Raw genomic sequence first — 25,044 nt, 5'->3', positions numbered from 1 at the left:
GGGGATCAACAACGAAGCATTTTTGATTGTCATTAGCTGAAATTGCAAGCATAAATCTGTCCACATTCATAAATAAACTAATAAAGTGTTGGAAAGGTTCCCATCAGACTGAAAGAAATGACAAACATTTCAGCCATATTTGAAGGAATCCAGAAAATCAAGAAGACAATCTCAATTTAATGAGCAGACTTTTCATAAAACATTGTAAACCATATATTCTTTAAAATCTCACGCTTTGATTATAAAATTCATCTACAGTGATCAGTAATGTAAATACTCAATTCACAAGTTTAAAATTGATATCTACTAGGAACTGAAAAATGTAGGGAATATTTGCTGGCATGTTATTGAGTGTATAACAAATTTTCTGTAGTTGATTGCACACACCAGCAATCCTGGTTCATGTAGAATATTGTGAATGCATTTGATGATGTTTAAGGTGATGTACCAAGACTGAGGAGAGGTTGAAAGAGCTGTGTTAGACCTATGATACGAAGATAAGTATTCTGTGCTGTGAATGTGGGTTCCTTTATGTGGTATAGGATGAGATGAGCCACCTTTCTGGTCTAACTGGGACAGTATTGTTGAGCAAATAATATGAATCTAATTGCATTACTGTAAATACTTACAGGTTACATGATAATGCCCTTCATTGCTACAGACACTGTTAGCAGTGCACTAGACCCAGATCTATCTCCTGCAAACTCCTTCTTTATTCTAACCAAATTGCAGGTGGGTTATGTTTATTGCACTCAATCAGGCATTATCTCTTTCAGACTGACATCCAACATTTTATATAATAGCAACTAAAAGAAAAAGTGTTAGCTGGTACCATTTAAAGTTACTCAAATCTGCAGAACATGGTGATGAATTACTCCTGTATTAAAGAAAACTGCATAAACAGTACGATTCCAGAAATGTATGCAGTAGTTATACCACCCTTGGAATACTGTATAACAGGACAAATGATTAGAGGTGCTACAGAGGAGGATAAGCTGCAGGAAGATGGAGGAGGGTCTTTTTTTTATTATTTATTCACCAGATGAGGGCATCGCTGCCTGGGCCAGCATTTATTGCCCAACACTATTTACCCAGAGAACAATTAAGAGTCAAACACATTGCTATCGGTCTGGAGCTATCGGTCCCTGGAAGGGTAGGGAGTTATAGTTGTGACAGGCAGCATGTCGGTGCAGGCTTGGAGGGCCAAAGGGCATGTTCCTGTGCTGTAATTTTCTTTGTTCTTTGTTCTTTGGTATCTGGCAGATATGTTTGAATTGGACCAAACTAGCATTGAAAAGCTCTCACATGCTGTAGCTGTGATTCATCACCCACCCTACCATCCTGAATGTGCTCTAATTAACTAAAATGTTTTATCAATCTTATATTTGCTTATGTTTTTATATATCTTATCATCTTGCCACAAATTGCTATGTTATCTTGAAAATTAAGAATAGAATAAGCCTTAGCCACTAACTAGATACTCACCAAATTATTAGTTTCTTCTGCTGTAGCAGCCTCATAGAAGCAGAAAAAAGGTAGGCAAAGAGAAAGCAATGGAGCACCCTTTTCCATTCTTCCCTTAACTCCCCTAATTGCATAACTCAAGTTCTAAATCATGTTAGGTTGCCTAATTTGATACGCTCTTTCAAACAAAAAGCCTATCTGACCTGATTACAGAAAATCCAGGTTCAGCTGCTTCTTAAATTAATTAAGCCCAATTGCTCTCCGAATAAAGATATTACTGAAATTCTGCTTAAGGCTAGAAACTTCACAATTTAAAGTAGATTTCAATTAAATGCTAACTACGAACAAAATTAGACTTGTATGTAGAATTGCGATTCATGTACCCACTAACTGTAGCATTTTGTATATTTGCATATACAATCACAGCCTTAATCCTTCAGATGGGTATACTCAGTGTTTATTTGTAGCATTGCCTAAAAATCACATCAGGAAACCATTGGTCTTGCAAACTTGGACCAGCTATACCTATACAGCAGCTTCTCAACACCTCATAAATAGAGCCATTACAGTTTAAAAACGCTCCCTAATGATTATTCAACCTAACAAAAAGCTTTTAGGTTTTTGTCTCTGGGGAAATCAATTTTGAATTAGCAGAATAATCACTTTTTCCTCAAAGTTCTTTCATAAACTTGTAAAAATAGAGTTTTATCCTGAACAAAACTGGAAGTAACTCATACATTTTAATAAAATCTGAAAGACCTGTAAATCAGGAACAAAACAAAGTTGCTGGAAAAGCTCAGCAGGTCTGGCAGCATCTTGAAGGAAAAAACAGAGTTAATGTTTTGAGTCCAGTGACCCTTCCTCAGACATTTTAATGTTTTTTTGTAAAATGGTGATGTGGTCAAAATAGCACAAAATTCTGCAAGAAAAATTGTGAAAAGCTTTCCTTTGACTCATTGTTTGGATAGTGAAACCACACCAAGCAAGTGATATATTCATTTACATGTTCATAAATGCATTAATGTTTTCATGATAGCTGCATTGAAAGAAAGTCTATACTAACTGAAATAAATACTTGGGATCCAGCTCTTTCATTGCAGAAGTAAAGAATGAAGGAGTAGCCTACATTCCAGGAGGTCTTGGCTCTCTAATATTCCAACAGGTTTTCAACTCATACTTATCACGTATTTTCCTGGAACCAGTGATTGTAAATTAGTCACTACATTTGTTAATGGCTTAGGTGTCTGGATAGGAAACCACATGACCAAATTTGTCAATGACCTGCAGAAAAGTGGTCTTCAGGACAGTACTATCTGTGAAATATGCCTGGAGGATAGTGACAAACAGGAACATGAAAGTGAGACCTTCTGAAATTTGCAACATTCCCCATGCCACCTCCTTGCTCCCAATTGCTAACCAAAAGGCTGTCTCAGAATCACTGAATCAGGGAAGTGTTAGGTGCAGATAGAAGCCATGTCTCTAGACATTTTGACTCAATGCCAATCTCCTGCCCTTTTCCCATGGCCTTGCACATTGTTCCAATTTAAATAACCATCTAATACCCTTTTCAGTGCCTCCATTGAACCTGCCTCCACCACATTTCCAAGCAGTGCATTCTATATCTTAACTATTTGCTGTGTGATAAAGATTTTCCTCACCTCTCATTTGCTTCTTTTGTAAATCACTTAGCCCTCCAGTTTTCAATATTTTAATGAGTGGCAACAGGATCTCCCCTCTATTCTTTCCAGATTTTGAAAACTTTTATCAAAACCCCACCCAGCGACATCTTCTCCAAGGAAATAGTCCCAAATTCTCAAATCTATAGTCATAACTGAAGATTTTCATTCCTTGAATCATTCTCATGAAGCTGTTTTACACTCTCTCCAACGCATTCAAATTCTTTCAAAAGCATGGCACTCAGAACTGTACAGAATACTCCAGCTGAGGTCCAATTCAGCGTAACCCTCGTACTTTTGTACTCTGTGCCGCAATTAATGAAGCCTAGAATAACAAATACCTTTTTACCTGCCCTCTCTCTCATTTTGACATCTCTTGTGACATATGCACATATATACTCAAGTCTCACTGTTCTGCACAATCTTCAGAATGGTAACCTTCATTTTATGCTGGCTTTCCATTTTCTTTCTATCTTTATTAATATTGAACTTCATCTGCCATCTACCTGTCCATTCAAGCAAATTGTCAATGTGTACTTTAAGTTCTAAACTGTCTTCCTCATAGCTTACAGTTCTTCCAAATTTTGTGTCATCTGCAAACTTTGAAATTGTCCCGTGCACACACAAGATACAAATCATTGATATATATATATCAGGAATAGCAAGTGTCCTAAAACTGAACCCTGCAGAACGTCACTGCAGATTTACTTTCAACCCAAAAAAATGCTAATTAGCCATTATTACTGTTTCATATCACTTGCATCTACGTTGGTACTGTCTCTTTTATTCTATGACCCATTACTTTCCTCACAAGTCTGTTGTGTGGCATGTATTGCATACCTTTTAGCATTCTATATTCACCAAATCAATGGCCTCCTCCTCATCAACTGTCTTTGTTACCACTTCAAAAAAGTTCAGCTCGTCAGTAAGGTAGGATTTTCCCTTACAAAAAGAATGCACATTCTTCCAAATCAACCCACATTTTTTCATGTGACTATTTATTTTATCCTAAGTAATTGTTTCTGGAAGTTTCCTCAACACTGAAGTTACACTGGATGCCTGTAATTGTTGGGTTGATCTTTGCAATCTCCTGTGAACAAGTTCATAAATCTCCAGTCCCCAGGCAGGACCCCCAAATCCAGGGAAGATTCAAAGATAATCGCCAGTGCCTCTGCAAGTTTGACTCTCACTTCCTTCAATACTTTTTAATGATCCATCCCAGTGATTTAACAACTTTAGGTAATGACAGTTTATTCAATACATCCTCATTATCAATTTTAAGACTGCGGGTGTCATAGTCTCTGAGAATCAGAGGAGGGTAGGAGACTAAGGGATGACCTTATAGAGGTTTATAAAATCATGAAGGGCATAGATAAGGTGAATGGCAAAGGCCTTTTCTCTCAAGTGGGGGGTTCAATACTATTTTTAAGGTGAGGGGAGAAAGATTTAAAAGTGACCCGAGGGACATCTTTTTCACACAAAGGGTAGTTTGCATGTGGAATAAACTGCCAGAGGAAGTGATAGACACAGGTACAGTTACAACATTTAAAAAACATTTGGACAGGTTCATGAATAGGAAAGGTTTAGAGGGATATGGGCCAAATATATGAAAGTGGGACTAATTTTAGTTTAGGAAAGCCGGCAGGCATAGACAAGTGGACTGAAGAGTCTGTTTCTGTGCTGCATGACTCGATGACTCTATGACTGCACTATCATTAGAGAGAGACGGCTGGTGGTGAGTTTAACCTAAGGGTCATCATATCTCCAACAAGTAATGAAATTAGAAAGACAGTACCTTTGTGTTGAACTCAGGTTGTTTGGAAATTGATTATGTGCTGTTAGTGTCACTCTTCATCCCAAACCAGCCAAAAGAGCTAAGCAACCCTCTATCAATTTTAAGCCCTTCTAGTGGTTTTGTTTTCTCCTCTGTCACCAGGGCCAGGACAGCATCAGTCTCAGATGCAAAGACTGATGCTGTGTATTCTTTTAAAACTCTAGCCATGCATCTCGGGTCCTTGTGTACTGTATTAGCACTACCTCGTGCTCCCTTGAGGAGCTTGAAGAGTTCATCAACTTTACTAACAACTTTCATCTCAAACTCAACTCACTTAGGCCATTTCCAATACCTCCCTCCTCTTCTTGGACTTCTCCATCTCCATCTCTGGTAACCGCCTCAACACCGACATCTATTTCAAGCCCTTCAACTCCCATAGCTACCTGGGCTACACCTCCTCTCACCCATCCTCCTGCAAGAAAGCGATCCCATAATGCCAATTCCTCTGCATCCACTGCATCCGCTCCCAAGATGGAGCGTTCCACTCCTGGACATCCCAGATGTCCTCTTATTTCAAGGACCATGACTTTCCCCCTCTGGTGATCAAAAATGCTCTCAATAACATCTCTTGAATTTCCCGCACTTCTGCCCTCAAACCCTCTCCTCCCAACACAGATAAAGACAGAATCCCCCTGGTCCTCACACCCCACCAACCTCCGCATCCACTGTAACATTCTCCACCACTTCCACCACCCACAATCTGAACACACGACCAAAGAGATATTTCCCTCCCCACCCCTATCTGCCTTTTGTATGGACTGCTCACTCTGCGAACCCCTTGTCTGCTCCACACTCCCCACTAACCCCACCATATCCAGCACCTTTCCCTACCACTGCAGGAAGTGCTACTCCTGCCCCTACACCTGCCCCCTGACCTCCACCCAAGGCCCAAAGCAAACTTTTCATATATGACAGGGGTTCACCTGTGCATCCTCCAACCTCCGTTGCTTCCGATGTAGCCTCTTCTACATCGGTGAGATGAAGCACAGACTCGGGGACCATTTCGTGGAGCATCTGCACTCTGTATGCGACAAATGACAACATTTTCTGATTGCCAACCATTGTAACTCCCCCTCCCACCACTCCCTGGGTGACATGTCCATCCTGAACCTCCTCCAGTGCCACAATGACACCACACGCAAACTGGAGGAGCAACACCTCATATTCTGCCTCAGGAGCCTAAAGCCAGGTGGCCTTAACATAGAATTCACCAGTTTTAAAATGAATCAGCCCACGTCCAAACCTCCTTCTCATCCCCGTCTCCTTGACCGAACACAACCTGCCCGTCTCCTTTCCCAACTATCCACTCTACCCTTCCCGCTGACCAATCCCTACTACCCCCTACCTGTATCCAAACTATCACCACCCCATCTTACCTTTCCCCAGCCCCATCCCTCCTCTCTCTATTTATTTCCCAGCTCCCTTCCCCAGCCCCATTCCTGAAGAAAGGTCCCAACCTGTAACGTCAACTTTCCTGCTCCTCTGATGCTGCCTGGCCTGCTGTGTTCCTTCAGCTCCACACTGTGTTGTCTCTGACTCCCGCATCTGCAGTTCTCGCTATCTCCTTGTGTTAATCTCGTTTTTGGTCCTTAAGCATCCTTTGTTCTCCCCTTACCTCTCTTTTATGTTTCATGTGCTTATACGAGACTTTGGGATTTCCCCATTATGTTAGTTGCCAGACTTTTTCATAATTCCTCTTTGCTTGTCTTATTTGCTTTTTCACCTCTCTTCTAAATACTATGTATTCAGTCCTAAGAGTTCAATCTGCCCCATACAGAATTTTGTGGTGTGCACATGACCTCTAAAAGTCAAATGATGTGGAAATAAATACCACAGCAGCATAAGCAGGGACATGATCTGAAAAGACTGCCTCTAAATCTGCTGAAAATGCAACAATTCCACCACATAGCATTTGTAGAAAAAAGAAAAACAAAGGTATGCACAGGCATCTGAGGAAACCTAGTCTTGTTCAGACTCAATTCTTCAGGCTGGTTGCAAAAATATTAGTAATATTAGTTTTCACAATTTTGTCACTTTACATTTCTAGGTAGATAGATTCTTGATCAATAAGGAGGTCAAGGATATCGAGGATGGGCAGTGGCAATCTGGATCCATGCCACTCGGTGAGATAGAAACCCAAGGCACCTTATTTTGTGGATAGAATTCAATGACTGTTCAGTCTTACAGCTCACCTAATCCCCGACAATCCTGACAATAAATAACTAGTGACAACTGACACCACGTTGCTGTTTGTGGGATCACACTATGCACAATTTAGTTGTCATATTTCTTATACCGCAACAGTAATTAGAATTCAAATGTACTTCACTGGTCATGAAGCAGGTTAATACATCCAGTGATCATGATAAAATGCTATAAAAGTGCACTTTTTGTTTTCTCATACATGGTAATTGCATACTAAAGGGTTCTTGAAATTGGTGTCCCAGACGCTGGATGGAGCAAAAGGGTGAAGACAGATTAGTATTGACTCACAATTATGGACTGTTAATTCAGTTTGTGCTACATGTATTAATTAGGTAGGGGATTCACCAAGGCAGTTTTCACACTGAAATTAATTTAACAACACTTGTACATGTTTGCATGTTTGTGTCATTGAATAATGTGTTTTGAGCACTTTAAATAATTTCCAGCTAGGCTTTTACTCAGCAAAGCATTTTTTCCATTGAAAGCTGCATGTTTGTTTGGATAATTGCATGAGCTATGAATATAATTATAATAATTACATGCTATTTTTAGATTTTTGTTCAATGTTTGATATTATCAATTAACTGGGTACCTGAATCAATAAGACTAGAAACAAAAGTAGTTTGTTCCTTAAATTAAATTTAGTATTCCCATAGTCCCAATAGAATCCAGTATGGTTCAGAAAAATGGTACCTGTGTCACAACAGTCCAATAAATGCCACATGATGTAGATTTTTGCTTCCAGCAGGCTGTTTTACCAGTTGCAGCATTGCTTATGATATCCCTCACAACATAAGAAACTTAGGCTTGGATAATTGAAGGATCCAACAAATGATTATTACAGCTGACTATTACATATGACTACTACATTCCCAGATGGATGAGTGTCTTTTCTAGTATTTGGCTATGCAGTTACATCAGAAGAGCATACCTTCTTTAGTGTGTCATGCTTCAAGTGATCTGAGATAAGCTGGAATATGTGATATTTATACTCTTAGGTCACATGCTCAGGTACAGTAATACTGACTAAAGTGAAAGTGAAGAATGCTCTGGATGAAATTTATGCTGCTGCAAATGATATGGAGGCACAATTCATTGTGGCTAGCAACTTCAACCAGGCCAACCTCAAGAGTGTGTTACCAAAATACCGCAAACATGACTCCTGTCTCACCAGCGGACCAAACATCTTTGACAATTGTGACGCAATCATCAAAGATGCCTGTTGCTCCATACTCCATCCACACTTTGGAAAATCAAATCATAATGTTATTTTCCTCCTCCCAGCTTACGAGCAGAAGCTGAAGCCAGATGAACCATCACAGAAAGTAGTGCAGTGCTGGTCTGAGGCAGCGGAAGAGCTTCTCTGGGACTGCTTGCAATCGGTGGACTCGACCATACTCGAGAATCGAGTAGACATACTAGACGAGTACGCTACCACCGCCATGGACTTCATTAGCAAGTGTATAGAGGACTACGTGCCAAAGAAGTCAACCCGTATGTTCCCCAACTGGAAACCTTCAATGAACAGGAAATCCACTGGTTACCGGCGTGGGGCATTCAAGTCTGAAGAACCAGACCTTTAAAGGAAATCCAGATTTGACCTCCACAGGACCATTAGAGGTGCCAAGAGGCAATACCAGATCAAGTTAGAAGACCTAACTAACCACACAGACACCCGCCACCTGTAGCAAGGCCTACATGATATAATGGGATGCAAAATGAAACATAGCAAGATAGTGGATAAAAACACATTCCCTCCCTGATGCACTCAATGCTCTTGATGCTCGGTTCAAGCAGAATGGCAGCAGCACGGTGTCACCCGCCCTGACAGCCCTGAATGCACAAATTCTTCAGTTGTCGCAGCAGACATCGAGTCGGCCTTCCTGGTAGTAAACCTGAGAAAGTGACTGGCCCAAACAGAATGCCCGGCTGTGCATTCAGATCCTATGTGGGCCAGCTGGTAGAAGTATTTGCTGACATCTTTAATTTCTCCTTGATACAATCTGAAGTTGCTACCTACTTCAAGAAGACCACCACAATCCCATTACCAAAGAAACACATGCAATGTGCCTCAATGACTATACTCTGGTGGTTCTGACCTCCATGATCATGAGTACTACGAGAGGTTAGTCATGGCTCACGTCAACTCCAGACTCCCAGCCTGCCTCGATCTCTTGCAACTTGACTAGCAGCGAAATAGGTCCACAGCGGACACCATTTCCCTAGCCCTACACTCATCCCTGAAACATCTGGATAATAAGGATACCTACATCAGGCTCTAACTTATCAACTTCAGCTCTGCCTTCAACACTTCAATGCCGACCAAACTAATTTCAAAACTCTGAGACATAGGTCTCAGCTCCACCCTTTGCAACTGGATCCTGAGGTTCCTGACCCACAGACCACAATCAGTGAAGATAGACAACAGCTCCTCCTCAACACCAGCAGCCTGCAAAGATGTATACTCAGGCCCCGAGTGTACTCCATGTACACGGTTGACTGTGAGGCAACATTTCATGTGAACACCATCCACAAGTTCGCTGATGACACCACTGTTATAGGCGGATATCAAACAATGATGAGTCAGAATATAGGAAGGAGATGGAATGCTTCGTGGCATGGTGCAATAACAATCTCTCCTCAATGTAAGCAAAGCTAAAGAACTGATCAGTGACTTCAGGAAGAAAGGAGAGGGGGCGGCACGGTGGCTCAGTGGTTACCTCACCGTGCCAGGGACCTGGGTTTGGTTCCACCCTTGGGTGACTGTCTGTGTGGAGTTCGCACAGTCTCCCTGTGTCTGTGTGGGTTTCTTCTGGGTGCTCTGGTTTTCTCACACAGTCCAAAGATGTGTAGACTCGGTCAATTGGCCATGCTAAATTGCCCGTCAGGGATGTGTAAACTGGGGAGATGGGTCTGAGTGCGATGCTCTGAGGGTTGGTGTGGACTTGTTGGACTGAAGGGCCTGTTTCCACACTGTAGGGTTTCCATGATCTATGATGATCTAAAAGGCACTCCCCTATTTACATCAATGGAGCTGAGGTGGAGAGGGTTGAAAACGATAAGTTCCTGGAAGTGACAATGATCAAGAATCTGTCCCCAAACTCCCACGTAGATGTGATGGTCAAGAAGGCACAACAATCCCTCTTCTTCCTCAGGATGCTTAAGAAATTAGACATGTCCACAGGGATCCTCACCAATTTTTACAGATGCACCGTAGAAGGCATTCTATCTGAGTGCATAACGGCTTGGTATGGCAGCTACTCTGCCCACGAGTGTAAGAAACTACAAAAAGTTGTGCACATAGCCCGGACCATCACACAAGCCAACATCCCATCCAAGGTCCCCATTTATACATCTCATTGATGCGGAAAGGCTGGCACCATCTTCAAAGACCCCTCCCACCCCGGTAATACTCTGTTCCAACCTCTTTGTCAGGCAGAAGATACAGAAGCCTAAACATATATACCAACAGATTCAAGCACAGCTCCTTTCATGCTGTTATTGGACTGTTGAATGGACCTCTCTAATTTCAAATCTCATGTTAAACTTACTTTTTTGCATCTCGTGTGCATACATAACCTTGTGTGCCTCACTCTATCTAAACACCCTATAATCTCTATATCCATGTGTGTTATGATCTGTCTGTACTGCTCATAAAACAAAACTTTTTACTGTACTTAGGTACATATGACAACAATAAATCAAGTCCCTTAAAGATCTTCTGACTTACTGTGTCTCTTAAAGGTAGCCAAGATACTGACCATAGATGTAAAACAATGACTACTATTTCCAAAACTAAGAAATGATCAGATACAGATATAGAACTTCAAATCAAAGGTGTGGCCATGAGTACCTGCCTGAGCTCCAGTTATGGCTGTGCCTTGTATGTACATGGAACATATCTTGTTCCAGTCATACTCAGGTGCCTCCCCACAACTCTTTCTTCAGTACAACAATGATATCTTTGTGCTGCTTGCCTCTCTCATTTGGCATTGGAAAACTTTATCAATTTCACTTCCAATTTCTTCCCTACTCTCACCTTCAACTGGTCTATTTCTGTCTCCTCCATTTCCTTCCTCTCCATTTCTGTTTCCATTTCTGGGGTTAGGCTGCCCACTGATATCCATTACAAACCCACCGACTCCTGCAGTTACCTGGGCTTTCTGTTCTCACACCCTGCTTTCTGTAAGGATCGCCAGTTTCTCGATCTCCATTGCATCCGTTTTGATGATGACCCTTTCTGCAAAGGATTCCTCAGAAATTTCCACCATTTTCCTCAACTAGGGATTCTCTGCTTTTGACAGGGCCCTGAGGTGAGCTTGATCTATTTCCTACACTTCAACCCTCACCATTTTTTTTTTCCTTCCTACAATAGCAATAGTGACCCCGCTCTTCACTTTTCATCCCACCAGCCTCTGAGGGAAGTTTAGTATCTAGGGGTTAAATTAGAAAACAGAACCAAAGAAGTAATGATCAGTGGATTACTACCTGAGCCATGAGCAAATTTATGTAGGGTAAATAAATTCAAAGGGTTGAAAGCATGGCTCTGAGATTGGCGTGGGACAAATGAGTAACTGAAGAAAGAGGGAACTTTACTGTTGAGATAACCATCACCGGAACTGTGTTAGAACCAGAGTTGAAACTTGCAGAGATGGCTTTATTTAAATAGTCGGGTAGGAGGGTTTGCATGTAAGGACTCACATGAGGAGACAATGATATGATAATGATACAAACTACTGATAACTAGAATGCGACAGGAAGGGACAGAGTGTAGAAAACATATGTATGCATAATCAACTAAGGGCCAAATAGACATAAGCAGTAAAATTTAAGAATTAACCATTCTTTATTTGAATGCTCACAGCATGCATAAAATGATGGATGAATTGATAGCACAAATGGGAATAAATAAGTATGATATGATAGTTATTCCAAATGTGTGATTGCAAGGCAACAGATGCTCGGACCTGAATAGTCAAGGGTACCTGACGTATCAGAAGGGCAGGAGGAAAGGAAAAGGAAGAAGGGTAGTTTTATAACTAAAAGATGAGGTCAGCATTGTAGTAAGAAATTTCTTTGGTACGGAAGATCAATTTGTAGAATCAGTTTGGGTAGAGATGATAAATAACAAAAGAAGGAAGTAAAATGATGCAAAAAAGTTGTTGGTCCTCTAATAGTAGCTACACAGAAAGAATATACATAAAAGAAACAGTCACCATAATAATTGTGGGTAAGTTTAATCGCCTCATTGATTTACCAAATCAAATCAGCAAAGGTAGCCTACAGGATGAATTCATAGAGTATATTCAGGACAGATTCTGAGATCTTGCTTTGTTAAACCTTTCAGGGAACAGGCTATTTAGACTTGGTAATAGTGTAATGAGATAGAATTAATTAAAAGCTTCATACTAAAGGAAAGAGTGATAATAAAATGATAGAATTTCATCATCGGTTTGAAAATGAGAAATGTGAACTTGCACCTGGCAACATCGATAAAGGAGAACCTATGGATATGATGTATTTGAATTTCTGAAAGGTATTTGATAATGTATCACATAAAGGATCTTGTACATGAATCACAAGATAAGAGCTTGTGGCATTGGTAGTGGTATATTAGCATGTTCAAAACTGAAATCAATAGATTTCTAGAGACTCAAGGTATCAAGAGATATGGGGATATCATGGGAAAGTAGCATTAAAGGAGATGATGAACCATGACCTGACTGAATGGTGGAGCAGATTAATAGGCTGAATAGCCTATTCCTTGATAACAAGGTGTAGAGCTGGATGAACACAGCAGGCCAGGCAGCATCTGCAGGAAGTGCTACACCTGCCCCTACACCTCGCCCCTCACCCCCATCCCAGGCCCCAAGAAAACCTTCCACATTAAACAGATGTTCACCTGCATATCTGCTAATGTGGTATATTGTATCCGCTGTTCCCAATGTGGCTTCCTCTACATCGGGGATACCAAGCAGAGACGTGGAGACCACTTTGTGGAACACCTATGCTCAGTTTGTGACAAACGACTGCACCTCCCAGTCGCGAACCACTTCAACTCCCCCTCCCACTCCTTGGATGATGTGTCCATCCTGGGCCTCCTCCAGTGCCGCAACGATGCCACCCGAAGGTTGCAGGAACAGCACCTCATATTTCACTTCGGAACCCTGCAGCCCAATGGTCTCAATGTGGACTTCACAAGCTTCAAAATCTCCCCACCCTGGACCTCATCCCAAAACCAGCCCAGCTCGTCCCTGCCTCCTTGACCTGTCCGTCTTTTCTCCCACCTACACGCTCCCCTCACCTCACTGGCCAACCCCACCCCCACCTCCTACCTACCAGCCTCATCCCCGCCTCCTTGACCGGTCTGTCTTCCCTTGACTGACCAACCCCCATCCTAACTCCCCACCTATTCTCACCTTTACTGGCTCCATCCCTGCCCCCTTGACCTGTACGTCTCCTCTCCACCTATCTTCTCCTTTATCCACCTTCCATCCGCCTCCCCCCCTCTCTATTTATTTCAGAGTCCCCTCCCCCCCCCCCCATTTCTGAAGAAGGGTCCAGACCCGAAACGTCAGCTTTCCTGCTCCTCTGATGCTGCCTGGCCTGCTGTGCTCATCCAGCTCTACACCTTGTTATCTCAGATCCTCCAGCATCGGCAGTTCCTACTATCTCATAGCCTATTCCTTGTTTCTGTAGCTAACATACAGACAACAGGAGTCAAGATAAATGGATCATTTTCAACTTGTCAAATTATAACTAATGAAATGCGATAGGAATTGGTGCTAAAGTTTCAACTATTAACAATCTGCATTGATGACTTGAATGAAGGGACTGACTGTTTGTTGCCAAGTGTATTGATTATACAAGACAGGTAGGAAAACAAGTTGTGAGGATGGTACAAAGATTTTATAGAGAGGTATAGATTGGTTAAGTAACTGGATACAAAAAAAAAATGAGGAAAAATGTAGGAAAAGTTGAAACTACCCACTCTAGCTGTCAGAACGGAAACATGAAATATTATGTTAATAAAGGCAGACGACAGAATGCTGCCATAGAGAGGGATTTGCGCGTCAAATTGTATTTGAATCACAAAAGGTCAGCTTGAAGGTACAGCATAAGAAGGCAAATTTTCTGATGAAGGGTCTAGACCCGAACTGTCAGCCTTTCTGCTCCTATGATGCTGCTTGGCCTGCTGTGTTCATCCAGCTCTGCACCTTGTTGTCGAGGATATTGGCTTTTATTACAAGATGGACAGATATTGACTCCTCCCACTTCCTACAAATTAGGGTGCTGGCTACAGGCACCTACATGGTCCCAAGCGATGCCTGCCTCTTCGTAGGATAAATGGAACAGTTCCTCTTCCACAGCTACACTGGCACCATTCCTCACCTCTTCCTCAGCTACATCCCTCACCTCTTCCAGCTACATTGATGAATGTATCGGTGCTGCCTCGTGCTTTCACGAGGAGCTCAAACAGTTCATCCACTTCACTGACACCTTTCAACGCAACCTCAAATTTACCTGGACCATCTTTGACACCTCCATCTCCTTCCTGGACCTCTCCGTCTCCATCTCTGGCAAACGAATTAACACCAACATCTATTTCAAACCCACTGACTCCCATAGTTAGCTCAACTGCACCTCTTCTCACCCACCCTCTTGCCAAAATACAATCACACACTCCCAAATCCTCCACCTCTGCCTCTGCCGCATCTGCTCCTGGGATTAAGCATTCCACTCCTGTACATCCCAGATGTAATCCTACTTCAAGGATCGTAATTTCCCCTCTACCGTGATGCAGAATGCATTCAACTGCATCTTCTGCATTTCCCACACTTCTTCCTTCAAATCTCCTCTCCCCAACAACAAGGATAGAGTCCCCCCAGTCCCCACATACCACCCTACCAATCTCCAAATCCAACGCATTATCCTCTGCCATTTTCACTACTTAAAATCTGACACCACCACCAAAGAGATATTCCCCTATCTGCTTTCCGTAGGGACTGCTCACTCTGCAACTCCCTCGTCTGCTCCACACTCCCCATCAACCCTACCATACCTGACACCTTTCCCTGCAATCGCAGGAAGTGCTACATCTGCCCCTACACCTCCCCTCTCACCTCCATCCAAGGCCCCAAACAATCATTCCAGATCTCCAGAGATTCACTAGTATGTCTTCTAACCTGTTCTATTGCATCTGTCGCTCCCGATGTGGTCTCCTTTATACTGGGGAGACCAAACTCAGACTCAGGGACCGATTTGCGGAGCATCTGCTCTCAGAGCGCTCTAATCAACACCACTTTTCAGTTTCCAGCCATTTCAACTCCCCTCCCACTCCCTTGGTGACATGTCCATCCTGGGCCTCCTCTACTGTCAAAACAAGGCCACACGTAAACTGGAGGAGCAACATCTTATATTCCACCTCAGGAGCTTACAGCTCAATAGCCTCACATAGAGTTCACCAGCTTCAAAATCTCCGCATCCCCAGCCTCTTCCCATGTCCAGCCCTCCCTCTCATCCCCACCTCCTTGACCTGATACATCTTCCTTCTCACCTATCCGCTCCACTCTTCCCACCGACCAATCTCTACAACCCCCTACCTGCATCCACCTATCACCACCCCACCTACCTTCCCCCAGCCCCACTGCCCCCCGATTTATTTCTGAGCTCCCTTCCCCCTCCCCTGTCCTGATGAAGGGTCCAGACCCGAAACATTGATTTTCCTGCTCCTCTGATCCTGCCTCACCTGCTGTGCTCCTCCAGTTCCACATTTTATCTCCTTATAACTCAAACCATCCATTCCCAGCAACATCCTGGTAAATCTTTTCTGAACCCTCTCCAGTTTAATAATATCCTTCATATAATAGGGAGACCAGAGCTGGACATAGTACTCCAGAAAAGTCCTCACGAATGTTCTGTATAACCTCAACATGATGTCCCAACTCCTATGGTCAAAAGTCTGTGCAATGAAGGCAAGCATACTAAATGCCTTCTTAACCATCCTGTTTATATGTAATGCAAATTTCAAAGAATTATGAACCTGAACCCCTAGGTCTCTCTGCTCTACAACACTACTCAAGGCCCTACTTTTAATCGTATAAGTCCCGCCCTTGTTTGTTTTCCCAAATACAATACATTGTACTTATCCAAGTTAAACTCCATCTGCCACTCCTCAGCCCATAGACCCAATTAATCAAGATCTCTTTGTAATCTTAGATAACCTTTTTAAACTGTCCACTATATCACCAATTTTGGTGTCATTCACAAACTTGCTAACCATTCCTTCTATCTTCTCAATTAGATTATTTACATAAATGACAAACAAAAGTGGACCCACCATTGATCCCTTTGGAACACCACTGTAACAAACCTTTCTTCACCTAAATCTACAACCATAACACTCTATTCTATTCTTCTGCATTAACACATCTAGCTTCTCCTGAAATACATCTAACACATTTGCATTACATTCATGAGTTAGCAACATACAAATTCTCATATTCTTAAGGAGCAAAGGATTTTCTTCCAAATTCTTGACTTGATTTATGGTTAAATATTGATGACTTTCGGTTATGCTATTGGCCTCAAGAAGAAGCATTCATCTGTATCCACTTCATAATACTTTTATACTTCAAATGACCTTTGTGAGGTCATCCCTCAGCTTTTTTTTTCAACAGTGAAGAGACCCAGACTGTCAATCCTTTCTTGATGCGTATATCCATGCATTTCAGGGTTTATCTTTAAAAATCTTCTCTGCATCCTTTCAAGTGAAGAAAACAGTTATCATTCCAATGTCATTGCCGCTTTTGTGAACTTGGTTACAAATGAAGGAAGTTTCTCCTGCTTTCAGGCAGGAGACTAAAAAAAGTTAATCTGTTTCTTGGGAGAACCATCAAACCTCTTACAAACCCAATTTGAGAACTTAGCTACAGTCAATGAGATGCCATTTTGAGCAATGTGTGTAATTGTTTCGCTTGTGCACATAATCTGTCATAGTGTCCCAGCTGCTTAAAGCATATTTCTTGCAAGTGGAGGTGACAGATGCAAAATTATAAACAAATGCTTAGGTTTCTTGTCTTCTGTTAAGAGGTTGCTCACTGGAGCCAACAGCTCTTTATCTACACAATGGTTACTATCCCTGAGAGACAAGCCAAAGAATGCTTCTGTCAAGGAACATGCCAAAACAAGTTTACTGCTTCTTCCATGATAGCCTTTGATATTTCTGTGGTTAAACACAACCTGATGATTCATTGAGAGTAAATCCTCACCATCAGGAGCATGGAGTTCTTAATGAAGAGTCCTGGTGCCTAAATAAGATACAAATGTGACATTTTTTCTTCACAGCAGGATGACAACACAGTGAAAGTTATGTCTTCTGTCCAGTCAATTACACTTTACTACAAAAGAAGTGACTAAATTGTTCCCACACAACACACAATTTGCCACACCCTTAATGCACGGATATATTACAAGGACTGTATTAAGGGGAGGTTCCCATTAAAATAAATTAGAAATTGCATGAGAACAATAAGCGACAGTTTCTACATTTGATGAACACACCCTTTCAAAAACTCCCTTTGAGCATCACTGACCAAGTCCTTGCATACTTATAGTTCAGAGTCATATTGTAGCAGCTCCAAAGCATTATATTCTGGTATCAAGTATGAAAAATGATGCAGAAATAGTCAATCCAGGTGATATTTGTTTGTGTCTGCATCACCTTGCATCTCTGACATAACAAGGTGTCAAGTGGTGCTAAATATGTAATAGTTGCTTGCGGCCATAATTTCTAATGTTCATTCTTGCTAAAAGAAATTACATGTTAATGCAGTCTAATTTGATGGCAGATGGGTGACATTATAAAATCAATGGATGCATAATGAATATAAATTCCCCTAGCAAGGCCCCACATTCATAAGTTCACAGAGTCATAGAGATGTACAGGATTGAAACAGACCTTTTGATCCAACTCGTCCATACTGACCTGATATTGTACATTAATCTAGTCCCATTTGCCAGCATTTGGCCCATATCCCTCTAAACACTTCCTGTTCATATACCCATCTAGATGGCTTTTAAATGTTGTAATTGTACCAGCCTCTACTCCCTCCTGTGGCAGCTCATTCCAAATACATATCACCCTTCGCATGAAAAGTATTGTCCCTTATGTCCCTTTTAAATCTTTCCCCTCTCAATTTAAACATATGCCCTCCAGTTTGGGACTCCACTACCCTGGGGAAAAGATCTTGACTAGTCACCCTGTCAATGGCCCTCATGATTTTTAAAACTTCTATAATGTCACCCCTCATCCTCCAACACTCTGGGGAAAATAGCCCCTGCCTATTCAGCATATACCTCAAGCCCTCAAAGCCTGGCAACATCCTTGTAAATCTTTTCTGCACCCTTTCAACTTTGGCAACATCTTTCCTATATTAGGGAGACCAGAATTGAACGCAATACTGCAAAAGTGGCCGAACCTTATGTCCCGTACAGCCACAACTTGACCTCCCGACTCCTATACTCAGTCTGCCAGTGAGCTAATTATTCTTTTATATTTTTGAAATCTTCTAAATAGCTGAAGAGGAGAAATGTACAAGGATATAGGGAGAGGGCAACATAGAATCAGTGGACAAATTGTTCCACGGGAGGGCCAGTATAAACACTGTGCGTCGAATGGCCTTTTTCTGGGCTACAATGAAGGCAGGTTACAGAAGTTGGAGATCTAAAGGGCAGCTGATGAAATGTTGATATTCAAAACAGAGGTAAGGTTTGAATTAGGCAATTAAATATCAGTTTCCTGAAAAGCAATGAAAAACAAATATACTCAAAAAATATTTTAAAAACTATTTCTCCAAAGAAAGCAGAGGCAGCAAGGAATAGCAGGATGGATTTCAAAACATTAAGTCAAGACTTGTGACATCACTCATGGAAAACTGAATTGATATTTTTGAGTTTTACAGTAGACATGATTTACATTTACTTTCAGAAGACGTGATAACACTCTGCACATAATTCTTTTAAAAATGATTAAAGCTCATTATATAATGGCAACGGAGTTAGAGATGGCAAAAGAGTTAGAGTGTAGAATGAAGCAGACAAAATGATCAAACTAATTAGGGGAAGGATATTGGAGTGCTGAAATGTAGACTGACAAAGCACAAGGATATGCAGCACTGCAGGGTAAATATTTAGGTAAAAATAGAATCTTGATCACTTGGTCAATAGGCTGAGGAGTGGCATGGAGTTTAATATGGATAAGTGCAAGGCAATTCATTTTAGTAAAACAATTAATGGTAGGGCCCTGGGTAATGTTGTAAAACAGAGAGAACTAGGGATTCAGGTAGGTAATTCTTTGAAATTTGCATCACATGTAGGTAGGTTGGTTAAGAAGGCATTTAGCACGCTTGCCTTCATTGATCAGACCTTTGAGTATAGGAGTTGGGATGTCATGTTGAGATTGTACAGAATGTTCGTGATGTCAGTTCTGGTATACTGTGTTATATTCTGGTCGCCCTGCTACAGGAAGGATATTATTAAATTGGACAGTGTTCAGAAAAGATTTACCAGGATGTTGCCATGAATGGAGTGTTTGAGTGATCAAGGCAGACTGGACTTTTTTGGCTGGAGTGTAGGAGGTTGAGTGATGACTTTATAGAGGTTTATAAAATCATGAGGGGCAAAGACAAGCTGAATAGCAAGGGTCTTTTCCCTAGGGTGGGGGATGTTCAAAACTAGGGGCATTTTTTAAGGTGAAAGGAGAAAGAGACTGGGACCGCCTTAGTTTTAAGGGCTTGGATTGAGAGGAATTTAATAAGTGTGCATAAGAAAATCTTCTGATTCAGTATGTGGATGTACCTGCTGGAGAAGGTGCAAAACTTGAGCTACTCTTGGGAAATAAGGCAGGGCAGGTGACTGAGGTGTCAGTGGGGGAGAACTTTGGGGCCAATTCCAATAGTTTTAAAATAGTGATGGAAAACGATAAACCAGATCTAAAAGTTAAAGTTCTAAATTGGAGGAAGGCCAATTTTGATGGTGTTAGGCAAGGACTTTCAAAAGTTGATTGGGGGCAGATGTTCTCAGGTAAAGGGATGGCTGGAAATGGGATACCTTCAAAAATGAGATAACTAGAGTCCAGAGACAGTAAGTTTCCTGTTAGTGTGAAGGCCAAGGCTGGTAGGTGTAGGGAATGTTGGATGACTAGAAAAATTGAGGTTTTGGTCAAGAAAAAGAAAGAAACATATGTCAGGGAAAAACAGCAGGGATCGATTGAATCCCTAGAACAGTACAAAAGCAGAAAGAGTATACCTAACGGGGTAATCAGGAGGGCAAAAAGGAGACATGAAATAGCTTTGGCAAATAGTGTTAAGGAGAATTCAAAGGGATTCTACAAATGCATTAAGGGCAAAAGGGTAACAAGACAGAGAGGTGGGCCCCTTAAAGATCAGCAAAGCTGCCTACATGTGGAACTGCAGGGGATGGAGGAGATATTAAATGAGGACTTTGTATCAGTGCTTGGGGTGGAGAAGGATATGGAAGATAGAGAGCGTGGCGTGTAAGGGTTGCCCATATTTGACAGACACAAAATGGCTGATGAGTTAAACGGACTAACCAGACTGCTCCTGCATTAAGACACAAAATGGCCGACAAGGGATAAACAGAATTAAACATCCTGCTCCAGCACTAAGTGAAACATAATTGTCCCTTTGAGCAGGGCTACTCCAAGGTGAATGCGAGGTCCTAAACAAATAGCCATCCGAGAGAGTTTGATAAAAGAATGTCTAAGGATAGGCACAAGTTCATTAAAATATGAAAACGATCGATTCTGGCCTCGTCAATGAAAGGATGTTGTCCCATTAGGTGAATAGAGCCAGTTAGAACAAAGGGTGTAAATCTCAGTCTGTGAAACAGTCAGCCTAACTCATCGAGTAGCTGTGAAAACAACAGCTAAAGTCATTTTGTAGTAATCCATTGTTTCTTTGAAATTATTCATAATATTAAGAAATAGGTTCAAGTTAAAGATTCTTCAGATAATAATAGAGATAGATTTATAAAGAAGATATGGATAAAGTTTGTAATTATCCCCAGCCAGTTCATCATCAGTGGTGCAAAATTGTCTAGAGGCAATTAACTGTGAAAATGTTAGCATTTAACAACATTTAAAATGTTAAATGTGGACAAGAATAATCAAGGAGCAATAGTAAGTCAGAGCAAATTACTGCCAATGCTGGAATCTGTACTGAAAACAACAGATGCTAGAGATCACAATGGGTCAGGCAGCATCCATGGAGAGGGAGCAAGCTAACATTTTGAGCCTAGATGACTCTTCATCAGGTAAGAATTTGCTGAGGGCTAATCATGTTTGGCTGAGTTGATTCATTTTTTAAAATAGTGTAACAGTGAGGGTCGGGGGAGGTCAATGCAGCTCATGCTGTGTATTTGAACTTTCAAACCAGTTTGATCAAATAGCTCACACTGGTGTTAGCAAAATTGAAGTGCAATTCGAAAGATGCTAGGGTAGTATGTATCGATACAAACTTGACAAAGGGGTAGAAAACTGATATTGTTACCTAAAGGAAGAATACAGTCATGTCCTTCAGGAGATGGGACTGGGGTCACCATGTTAGTTTTAATTTATGTTATTAACTTAAATTTGAGCGTACAGAATGCAATTCTAAAATTTGTATATGATATGTACCTTGGTAATGTGGAAGGTAGTGAGAGATTTCAAAGAACTTAGACTGGCTGGTGGAATGGGTGGACACTTAAAGGAGGGCATAGAAGACAGGAAAGTGTGAGATGATTCATTTCAGTAGAAAAATGGTGAGCTGCAAAATACTTTAGTGGTTCAGTGATTAGCACTGCTGCCTCACAGCGCCAGGGACCTGGGTTCAATTCCACCCTTGGGCGACTGTCTGTGTGGAGTTTGCACGTTCTCCCCATGTCTGCATGAGTTTCCTCCGGGTGCTCTGGTTTCCTCCCACAGTCCAAAGATGTGCAGGCTAGGTGGGTTGATCATGCTAAATTGCCTGTAGTGTTCAGGGCTGTGTAGATTAGGTATGTTATAGGGGGATGGGTCTGGGTGGGATGTACTGAGGTTCTGTGTGGACTTGTTGGGCTGAAGGGCCTGTTTCCACACTGTAGGGATTCTATGAATTACATTGGGTGCAAGAGTTCACCAAAGATCCTCAGACAGCAACTTTCAAACCCACAACCCATCCACAAGGACAAAAACAGCAGATACTTAGGAACACTGCCGTCTGCAAGTCCTCCTCCAAGTAGCTCACCACCTGACTTGGAAATATATTGCCATTCCTTCAGTGTCACTACATCAAAATCCTGGAATTCCTTCCCGAACAGCACTGTGCATCTCCCTACTACATATTGGCTGCAGTGGTTCAAGAAGCTAGCTCTCTACCATCTTCACAAGGACAAGTAGGGATGAGCAATAATTGTTGGCCAGCCAGCAATGACTGCATCCCACAAATGAATTAGAAAAGAGAGTGGACAGAAAATGTGTCATTTTTGCACATACAGTTGAAGGTGGAAGAACAGGTTAAAGCAGCTGTTTATGCTGAGAGGCTTTTCTAACTAAAGCTGAAAAGTACAAAAAGTAGGATTTAGTGTTAAAAGTTTCAAAATTAGCATGGCAAGAGAAAGGAAGATGACAAAAAGAGAAAGTTAAGTGTCTGTATTGAAGGTAGTGATGGTTTTATAAAATTGAATGAGGGTGCGGCCTGATAGTGCAGTAATTCCCTTGGAAACATAGGTGAGTTGTAAACATTTGCTGTGATGATCCTTTTGCCATGTTGAAAGAGTAATTTTGTTGTCTGTTTGATTGGGAAATTTTGAGATAGGAGGCATCAGTTTCTGAAGGTGAGCTAGTGGCCAGATATGTTCACAATTATGCATATCTTCACAAAGCTCTGCACTGACGTGATTAGCTGCGGAGAGGTTATGGTAATAACTGATGTTGAATACTGCTGTTGAGAGGAATTACTCTTCAGTGCATTCTGGTGTGTCCATATTAGGGTCCTGTAGGCAGTGGGAATGCATTCAATGTTTTAGTGCAATATGCCACTCACTGTGAACTCACAGAGCCTCTTAGCGGGAAGTTTTAATGTCTATTGAACTGTCTAATGAGGGCTCCAGTCTGCCCTTGTTAGTTGTCCGATGAATAAATAACGACTACTCTGATTAAATTTTAAAGACTCAAGCCACTGTCTGTGATTCTTATAGCAAACCCTGTTTTCTCATATCTGATTCCACCCATCTCTTTAGCAATTGTCTAAGGCTGAACCAGACTATCCAAACCCTTGGTGTCATATTTGATTCTAATTTAAGTTGAACTTTTGAATGTCTGTCAGTGCCTATAAGAGTGCTTACTTCCAGTTCCGTAACACTGGCCTTCTCTACTCCTGCCTCCTCTCTATTGTTTTTATAATCTTCATCTATGCCTTTGTTATATCTAGACCAAATGAACCACCAATCTTGGCTAGCCACCCACAATCTGCTGACCATGTTGTAACTCACAACAAATACCAATCACCCATCTCATCCAACATTCCGATGCTCATTATGCAACGCACACTCCTCTTCATACAACACTTTGAAATTAACATTTTTGCCTTGGTTTTCAAATCCGTCATGGCCTGGCCCTTCCCTATGTCCTTAACCTCACCCACAACCCTTCACCCCTCCCCATTAATTGGTTGAAGCTTCAGTTTCTCAAGCCCTAAGCTCTGGAATGTCTTCTGCATGTTTTTGCACCTAATTTCTTTCTATTAAACATTCTTTCAAACCTTTTTCTTTACCAACTTTTTGAGCATCTGCCTTAATATCACCATATGTGGTTTGATGTCACAATTTATTTTATAATTTACCTGTGAAGCACCTTGGTGTGGCTCTGTAAATTAAAGGTACTATACTGATGTTGTTATTTTTCTTCTCTTGGAAACGTACTTTATGTCCAGTAGGAACATTGGAGCTGGATTGGCATTCTATGATGGATCCAGCAATCTGATCCTACAGTATTCCAGACCACAATTATCATAAAAGACCACAAGACATAGAAGTAAGCCATTTAACTCGTCGAGTCTCATCGATCATAGAATCATAGAATCCCTACAGTGTGGGAACAGGCCATTTGGCCCAACAAGGCCACATTGCCCCTCCAAAGAGCATCCCACCCAGATCCATTCTCCTAACTTCCCATGTCTAACCCACCTAACCTAAACATCCCTGGGCACTATGGGCAATTTAGCATGGCTGATCCACTTACCCTGCACATCTCTGGACTGTGGGAAGAAACCGGAGCACCCGGAGGAAACCCACGCAGACACAGGGAGAATGTGCAAACTCCACACGGACGGTTGCCTGAGGCTGGAATTGAACCCGGGTCACTGGCGCTGTGCAAATTAGTTGAGGAGAGAATCTAACCATCACCCTTGACATTGAACAGCATCACCATTGCTGAATCCTCCTCTAAGAACATCCTGGGGGTTACCATTAACCAGAAACTGAACTGGACTAGCCATATTAATACAGTGGCTGCAAGAGCAAGTCAGAGATTAGCAACTAACTCACTTCCTGCCTCCCCAAATTCTGTTCCATCATTTACAAAGCACAAGTCAGGAGTGTGATAGAATACTCCCCACTTGCGTGGATGAGTGCAGCTCCAATAACATTGGCAACATATCCACAAACATCAAATCCCTCAGTAACAGCAGTCTGTTTTATCATAAGATGCACTGCAGAAGTTTCCCAAAGTTTCTTAGCTAATACTTTTCAAACGAACGGCTGTTACCATGTAGAAAGACAGGGGCAGTAGATACATGGGAACACCAACACCTGCAAATTCCCATC

This window comes from Rhincodon typus, chromosome 4 (assembly GCF_021869965.1).
Source record: "Rhincodon typus isolate 14 chromosome 4, sRhiTyp1.1, whole genome shotgun sequence".
Classification (NCBI taxonomy): domain Eukaryota; kingdom Metazoa; phylum Chordata; class Chondrichthyes; order Orectolobiformes; family Rhincodontidae; genus Rhincodon; species Rhincodon typus.
The sequence above is the reverse complement of the archived record's forward strand: the minus strand, read 5'-3'. Positions refer to the sequence as shown.